At 43.2% G+C, this 5,883-nt stretch overlaps 1 non-coding gene across 1 annotated transcript; it reads left to right on the top strand.

Moving 5' to 3' along the window:
* The first annotated feature begins 2,162 nt into the window (after window positions 1-2,162).
* On the top strand, window positions 2,163-2,268 carry LOC113832841. Its single transcript, XR_003486664.1, has one exon. It is a non-coding gene; the product is annotated as a U6 spliceosomal RNA (small nuclear RNA).
* Window positions 2,269-5,883: the final 3,615 nt, after the last annotated feature.

Below are 5,883 nucleotides of genomic sequence, written 5' to 3'. Positions count from 1 at the left end.
AGCCCATTGCTCTTTCTGGGGTGGCAGAGCCTGAGGTCCTCTTCTCTATACCTCATTATTTTACCCATTTTGAAAGGAGGGCTTTAAAGCTAAATTTTCCATCTTTGTTAGTAGGAAAGGGAGAAAACTCCATAACCTTCAGGGAAGGAAATATACTCTTCCCTGGTTACACCAATATGTGGTTACACCAATATGCCTCCCCCGACACCATTGAAGATCTTAGCCACTCCCTATATTGACTGCATTTGGGACTTCCGATCATTGTGAGTTCATACATCATATTTATTTTTCATTTCAAGCTTTTTGGCTATTTGAACATCATCCTTTCTAGAATTATAGTTCATAGTTTTCAGATTTGTGTTTTTAAAATAAATTACTGTTATATATTGGGTGGGGTACAATACAACGATGACCCAACTAATGATGAGATGAGGTAATTAACGGATCTGTCTGTGATGTTGTTACTAGCATACCCATCTGTATATATTGTCAACTTAACAGGACCTAGAATCACCTAGGAGATAGGCCCCTGGGAGTACCTATGAGGGATTATCTTGTGTCATGAGTTGATGTGGGAAGACCCATCTTCATCCCCTAAGCAGGGAGCCTTGAACTGTGTGAACCGAAGAAACGGAGCTGAGCACTAGCATGCATTCATTGTTCTCTGCTTCTTGATTGTGGGTGCAACTAACTGCTGCTTCAAGAAGCTACTGCTGCCTGATGTTCCCTGCCATGATGAACTGTACCTTGAGCTAAATAAACCCTTTCTGCTTTTAATTTCTTCTGTCAGAGTGTTTTATCACTGCCACTGGGAAAGAAACCAAGACACAATTGCTCCATCCATAGGTCATGTCTTTGTGGAGAGAGAGAGCATCAACAAACGTCTCCCCCAGCTATTTTGGGGTATGTGACCCCCCAGCCAGTTCCAGTCATCCTGCTGTGCATATGCAGGAGCACTCACCCCTCCCTCTGGGTGTCACTTGGTAACTATTCGTTCACAGACCTTTGGTTTATACACCTCTTTCTTCTTTACTTTCAGAATTTTAAAACATACCAGACCCTTGTTGGATGAATTATGATTATCCTTTTAAAATATGCTGTTCTAATTTGCTTTCTGTTGCTGTGATAACTGCCATTACCAGTTTGGTGGAGAAAACAGTTTATTTCCACATACAATGGTGTAGGCAGGACAGGAACTCGGCAGAAACCTGGAGGTAGGTACTAAAGCAATGACCATGAATGGATGCTGCTTACCAGATTGCTCTCCTCAGCTTACTCAGCCTACATTTTTATTCCATCCAGGACCACCTGCCCAAGGGAGGCACCACCACCTTCCTGGGAAGTACTCTCTCACATCAATCAATGAAGAAACTGTCCTGCAGACTTGTCTACAGCCAACCTGATGGAGAAAGTCCCTCAATTACTGTCAGTCTTCCCAAGTGACTATAGCTTGTGCCATGTTGACAGGAACTAACCATCACACCTGCCCTGTGCCTTTCCCCTCTCTTAATAGTATCCCAGATAAATGAAGATCTCATCTTCAGGCTTGCTGGTGAAGAGTGTTTGCTGCTCTTACAGAGCACCCACATTGGGTAGCTCACAGTCACCTGTAACTCCAACTCCAAAAGACGTCCTCTGGCCTCCAAGTGTACCTTTGTACATGTGGTGCACATATGTACACACAAGCATATACACACAACAACAAATAAACAAATCTTCAAAAGATCGTATTTTAATGAAATCCAATGTGGATACTCTTCCTATGGTTGGTGATGTTGTGCAATTTGTGTAGCCTCCTAAAACCAAGACACACGGAGACCATGTTTCCCTGCTTAGCATGTTCTGTACAGGGCTTGTGTTCACATTTGGAGCAGCACTGTCTGATGGAATTTCATGCAAACCAGCTATGTGTGTCTTTAAAATTCCCTGGTAGCCACATTTAAGATAAGTGAAAAGTAACAGTGAAATCACTGTGGTGGTCTCTTTTATTTAGCCATAGATATATACCAGTACCTGAATCATATCAGTGTTTAAAACTTTTTGCCGCTTTATTTTTTTATATTTGCATTTAATTTCTTGTCACCTTAGTCACATAAAAATGCTTAGTAGCTGCTCTGTTTTGTGGCCACCTTAGACAGCACAGGCTTAGAAGCTGACACATGGTGCTTGCTTTGGCAGCACATATTCTGAAATTGGAACAAGAGAGAAAAGATTAGCATGGCCCTTGAATAGGATGACACACAAATTCTTGAAGGTTCCATATTTTTTTCAGTGACAGAGGGGGCCATTATGGGTTTAGGGAGAAGCCTGGTATCAGGGAAACTCCCAGGAATCCACAAGGATGACCCCAGTTAAGATTCCTAGCAATAGTGGGGAGAGTGCAGAGATCCACAGTCAAGCACTGGGCTGATCTCTGGGAGTTCAGCTGAAGAGAGGCAGGAGGGGATATATGTCCAAGGGAGGGTCAAGATCATGCTGGGGAGACTCATAGAGATAGCTGACTGGAGCTCGTGGGAACTCAAGGATTCTAGATCTACAGCTAGGGAGCCTGCATAGGACTGACCTAGGCCCTCTGCATGCGGGTGACAGTTATGTAGCTTGGTCTGTTTGTGGGGCCTCTAGCAGTGGGACCAGGATCTGTCCCTGGTGCTTGAGCTGGCTTTTTGGAACCTATTCCCTATGGTGGGGTACCTCACTCAGCCTTGATGCAGAAGTAGCTTGTTCCTTCCTCAACTTGATGTGCCTTGCTTTGATGTCCCATGGGAGACCCTACCCTTTCTGACGAGTGGATGGTGGGGTAGAAAGGAGGTGGGGGGAGAGAGTGGGAGGAGAGAAAGAAGGGGAAACTGTGGTTGGTTTATAAAATAAATTTAAAATTTTAATTAAAAAGAAAGACGCTGACACATGACTTTGGCTATTGGCTCTGTCCCTTAATAACAATGCATAGCATTACAGAATGTTTTATCCTCAGCTGGATCTGCCCCTAAGAACTAAATATACTACATGCTGAAGGTGTTCCAAGTGCTATATGCTCAGTGCCCGATTTAATCCTTCCCCAACCAGGCAACATAGGCAATATCTCTAGTCCAGTGGTGGTTCCCTCCATATGTTAACCTTGAAGACTACCATGCTCAGTTGCTTGAGTACCTATCTAGTTGTTGTGAAGTTATGCTTTTCATGTATGATTGACATTTCAGTCAGTAGACTTTGAATGAATTATGCTGTCCTCTGAATGAGCAAGCATCGTCTGTTTGGTTGAAGGCCTTAAGAGATGAGACTGAGGTCTTTTCAAAGGAAGACTGCAGCATCAACTTCTGTTGGAATCACCACCCAGTCACCACCCAATCAGCCAGCTATCCTGCAAGGTCTGCATTTCCCAGCCTCACAGTTATATGGGCCAGTGTGCTCTCTCTCTCTCTCTCTCTCTCTCTCTCTCTCTCTCTTCTCTCTCTCTCTCTCTCTCTCTCTCTCTCACACACACACACACACACACACACACACACACACACACACACACTTGCTTCTCTCTCTTTGGATATCATTACCCAAAACATCACTCTCTCACCAAAATACCAGCTCACTCTCAGCCCCTCTCTACTGCTTCCTGCCATTTGAAGAACCATTTAACTTCTATTGATCTAGATTTTATCGATGGTAAATTAAGCTAGATCACAGCACCTACCTGCTAGGGGTGTTGGAAGGACTGGCTTACTAATATAAAGCACCTGATGTGTGGTAAGCACTCGGTAAAAGAGGCTGTCCTTTGATGTCTCCCATCTGAAAACACCCAACACAGCTTATAGCCAGGCTACACTGTAGATGTGGAAGAAATAAAGAAAAAGGACCAATTTTAGAAAGGCATATTATACCTATTGATGGTATTTATTACAGCTACATTAAAAAGCAACTTTTGCCATGAACCATGTCAATAAAAATGTAACCTATGCTACCTTGAATTACCTATGCATAGCCACCAACTCAGGCTCCTCCTGCCTCAGCCTTCCCACTGTTGGGAGGGTAGGTGGATGCCACCACATACAGCTCAAAAGAAACTAACCTTTAAGTGAGTACCCCTTGTGTGCCCTGCACTGGAGATGAGCGAGCTCACCAGCTCGTGTTGTCCATACTAAAGTGGGGGTGCTGCCATTTCCAGTTTCCAGAGGAGAAACTGGAATTTCTCACCCACATTGAGTCACAAACTCGCCCACCTTCTAAATGAAAATCCCAGGGAAATAATTCACCCACTCCCTTCTTATCAAACAGCCTGGTTATTTGTTTTCCTGAATAATCCTTTACAAAGCTGCTTGGCAGTGAATTGAAATTAACATCAAGTCCTTGGAGGGAGATTGCTGACTGAACCGTTCCTCCCCCTACCCTTTTGTGTCCGTTGCCGGATGCACACATCTGTAATTCTGCATTGAGACTGTCATAGAATCTTATAATATTTCTTGCCTTGCAATTTTGTGCAGGTAAATCCTAAAGCGGACTTTTAATATATTGTGTATGATTAAAATTGCTCAGAGTCTGTGGGGAGAAAATGAATTGCTAATAGCTAAGAGAACCCTGTGTTCTCTGAAGCTGTTTGTTGTTCGATGAAAACAGACTTCAGATGTCAATACATTTCACTTTGTTTGTTTCCCATTGCCCATTCTGTGTTCAAATTGCTGTAATCCCAAGATTAATTCTAAGGTATTTCTCTGAATTATCTTCATAAATGTCAGGCTTTATAAAAAGATGATTTTTTTGTGTTTTAATATGTATTCCCCCTTCATTCTCCTTTCTTTGATGTCAAGGTTGAATAAAGCCAGTTAAATCTGGCTTTCATTTGTGAGGTTTAATGCAGAAACCATTGTAGGACTCAACTTAAACCTCCTTCTGGTTTTCAGCAATGATCCTGCCCTGTCACGATGAACCAAGCCCTTTAGTTCAAAGATTTTAAACAAATAGGTCTTAAAAAAAAGTTAGAACTCAAAGCTCGGGGACCTGGACAGACGGCTCAGAGGTTAGGAACACTTGCTGCTCTTGCAGAAAAACATGGGTCAATTCTCAGTGCCCATATCAGGCAACTCCCAACCACCTATAACCTCACCTCCTACAAGATCTGATGCCTCTGGCCTCCTGGGCACTGCATTCACATGCTCATTCAAACAATCTTTTAAAAGTTTTAAAAACAAAAATTGGGGGGCTGGAGAGATGGCTCAATGGTTAAGAGCACTGGCTACTCTGGCTGATCTTCCAAAGAACCTGGGTTCAATTCCCAGCACCCACATTGCCGTTCACAACTGTCTGTAACTCTGGTTCCAGGGGATGTGGCATCCTCACACAGACATACATGAAGGCAAAAGCCCAATGTATATTTAAAAAAGAAATCAAAGCTCAGGGTGGATTTGAATGGCAGCTGAGTGTCCCTCTGTTTTCATTTCCTCACTTGTGTGAATCAAGTTCCCGTTGGCTATTGAAGGCAGTGTGACACCCTAGAAGGAACTCTTAGGAGTCCCACAGAACTGTGGTTGCCTTTTGCATAGCCTTCAACTCTAACCAGCATGTCTGCAGGTCAACAAGTCTTCCAGGTACGTCACCATTCCTGTCCTGGCTACATGAGGACCCTGCAAATAGTTTCCAACCTAATTTGTGTTGGAATAACCATGCTTATAACTGGACTGTTAGCAACTATATTTCAGCCAAAGTGTTGTGCAGATAAACATCTGGGAAGCATCCCTCTGTGGTTTCTGTCTCCAGTTCCTGACTCTAAGTTCTTGGCCTGACTTCTTCCAGTGATGGTTTGTGACCTCGAAGTATATGCCAAACAAACCCTTTCTTCACCAAAATTGCTTTTGATCAGAGTGTTCATAGTAACAAAAGGGAACTAAAATACCACTCTCC

Source organism: Cricetulus griseus, chromosome 6, assembly GCF_003668045.3.
Source record: "Cricetulus griseus strain 17A/GY chromosome 6, alternate assembly CriGri-PICRH-1.0, whole genome shotgun sequence".
Taxonomy (NCBI): domain Eukaryota; kingdom Metazoa; phylum Chordata; class Mammalia; order Rodentia; family Cricetidae; genus Cricetulus; species Cricetulus griseus.
Note: the sequence above shows the minus strand (reverse complement) of the source record. Positions and strands in the feature narration are given on the sequence as shown.